Raw genomic sequence first — 2,892 nt, forward strand, 5'->3', positions numbered from 1 at the left:
ATCAGTTTCAAGCAGTGAAATAGAAGATGCCATCAAAAACCTACTCACCAAGAAAAGCCCAGGACCAGATGGATTCTCAGCTGAATTCTATAAGACCTTTAAAGAAGAATTAATACCAATACTACTCAAAGTATTTCAGGAAATAGAAAAAAGAGGGACTCTTCTAAACTCATTCTATGAAGCTAGCATCACTCTGATACCAAAATCAGACAAAGATGCATCAAGGAAAGGAAACTTTAGACCAATAGCCCTGATGAACATAGATGCAAAAGTCCTTAACAAAATTCTAATATTTTTAAAATCATAAAATACCAAAAGAAAAAAAATGAACTCTCCTTAGTATACCTCCAGGAAGTTCATTTCTCTGGAAAGAGCCACCTGTACTTCAATCTCTTTTCTGTTATGCAAATATTCATATGCAGTAAACAGCCAATTAAGTGTTTTGTATTCCTTTCTAAAACACAATTAGACTACACTGCTTTTTAAGTGAATTTTAAATACAACTTAGATACCAGTACATATGAACCCAGTTTGAACTCTCCCATTCTTTAACAAGTTCAATTAAATCCCATGGGATGGATGTGAATATCCTCAAATAACAAACCAAACACCCCCCTTTTGGGGGAGTACCAGGGATTGAACTCAGGGGCACTCAACCACTAAGCCATGTCACCAACCCTATTTTGTATTTTATTTAGAGACAGGGTCTCACTGAGTTGCTTAGAACCTCAATTTGCTGAGGCTGGCTGTGAACTCGCAATCCTCTTTCCTCAGCCTCCCAAGTTGCTGGGGATTACAGGTGTGTGCCACTGCACCTGGCTCCAAATGGCCTCTTCACTGGAGATTATATCTGTTTTTATTATAATACTGGAATCTAAAATATTTTTATTCTGTATCTGATATGAGCACGTATATCAGCAACATTAAGTCTTACATGTAAAGTTATTGAGTCAAGAGGTGAATACTACTTTTTTATGTGTGATCTATCAAAATGTATAAATGCATTCTATTGTCATGTACAACAAATTAGAACAAATAAAAAAAATTTAAAAAGAGGTCAACATGCAAGTAATTTTGATATAATTTGCCACAATGTTTTTTCTGATTCCTACTAGCAGAAGTGGTGGTATAAAAGAGTTGTGTTACATGCATGAGAACATCTGTCCCTTCCTGAAAGGTGGCAGGAAGGAGAATGGGAAGGTGGCTGTGTCCCTCCAGCTTTTGATGAACTATGTCAGCTGAGGATTGTCACTAGCTTTGTGATTTGAGAATGCACCTCTGTATGATTCACCCACTCTTACTGGATTTTGTTTCACATACGGCAATTCAAAACTAACAAGATTTAAAACTTACTGAAAGTATCAATGAAATAGATAATTTCTCCATAGTCTTCTCTGTTACTTAGCATGGCAACATGCAGCCAAATGTCCATCTTTGTGAATCAGCACAAATGGGCTGAGGATTGCATAGTTAAGTGTCAGGGACTCTTGTGCACTTACTGCTATGGAATCCTTTAAGGAGAAAACTGAACATAAAGAAATAAAACAATCTGTCCAATAAAAAGAGAAAACAGCATCAGAAGGAGAACACTTTGAGCAAGTTTCATCTCAGGGGGAGCTGTGTAGAGGAGCTTGGAAGTCTCAAGGTAGAGAACCTGTTGGTGGTGCCTGTAGAGAAGAAGTGCCATGTGTCCACTGGTCAAACACATAACACTCTGGAGCACAGCATCTCTTAAGACCATGAGAATGAACAAAACTAACTTGATTATCTAGCTTCCTAGTAGAAATAACAGTAGTGGTTGCTCTTACTAAGTTCTGATGTGTTCATGCTGCTGATATTATTGACGTAAATTGTTAGGTTCATGTTTTTCAAGGAACTGAGTATAAAAAAGAAGGGAAACAAGGGAATGATGTGCCATGCAGACCTGGGTTTGAGCCTCCCCCACCTGGAGGTCCTGGGGCTGGCGATGATGGTCTGGACCACTGTGAAGAGACTAATGAAAAGGCCCCGGGCAACCCTTTCCAGGTAAACTATACCTCACAAGCTACATCACGTAGGAGATTTTGCAAACCAAAGTTGGCTATTGTCCTTGGTGTTCCTTTGGTTAAAAGCATTAGGATATTTGTAAAATCCAAGTGAATGAGAATAAGGTGGATAGATTTCTTCTCAATACCTCTAAAATAGTTAATGTAGTTCACGAGAAAAAAGATGTTCCAAGTATGGTCAAGAACAGAACCATTACCTATTAGAACAGAACCATTTCTAGGTAGAGAAACTTGGATACAGCAGACACCTTTGTGTAAAAAGCAAGAGCGGCAGTTGTACATCTCTGTAGAAAGCATTTCATATCAGCAATTTTGAGACTCAGGATACACAGTAGAGCTGACTATGTCCAAAGAATTATTTGTATTCTTTCTTTTGGGGCACTCTTTCTGTTTCATTATATGTGATCTGAAATGTCATCTTAAAGGTTGTATTCAAAGTTGTGAGCACTCCTTGATTCTCCAGCTTTGCCTGAGCTCTCAGTCAGGTGTGCACCAGAACTATAATGCATAGAATCTTTGAAAGGTTTAGGGCAGAAGTCTGGTGACTTGGGGACATTTTGCAACCAGTAGGCAAGGATGTCACTGTTTGGAGCCCTCAGGGCAGGATTTATCAAAGCGAATATGCAATGGAAGCTGTTAAACAGGATTCAGTTACAGTTGGTCTGAAATCAAAAACCCATGTAGTGTTGTTTGCACTGAAGAGGGCACAGTCAAAACTTGGAGCTCACCAGAAGAAAATTCTCCATGTCAACGACCATATTGGTATCTCAATTTATTCTTATTTATTTTGAAATTTTGTCATATTAACTCTATTATGTAGTTAAGAGTTTGCTTTCTGATTATGTCT

The 2,892-nt window shown here is 38.2% G+C and overlaps 1 pseudogene; it reads right to left on the bottom strand.

Moving 5' to 3' along the window:
• Nucleotides 1–1,397: 1,397 nt before the first annotated feature.
• On the bottom strand, nt 1,398–2,327 carry LOC124971481 (vomeronasal type-1 receptor 3-like; annotated as a pseudogene).
• Nucleotides 2,328–2,892: the final 565 nt, after the last annotated feature.

This window comes from Sciurus carolinensis, chromosome X, assembly GCF_902686445.1.
Source record: "Sciurus carolinensis chromosome X, mSciCar1.2, whole genome shotgun sequence".
Lineage (NCBI taxonomy): Eukaryota > Metazoa > Chordata > Mammalia > Rodentia > Sciuridae > Sciurus > Sciurus carolinensis.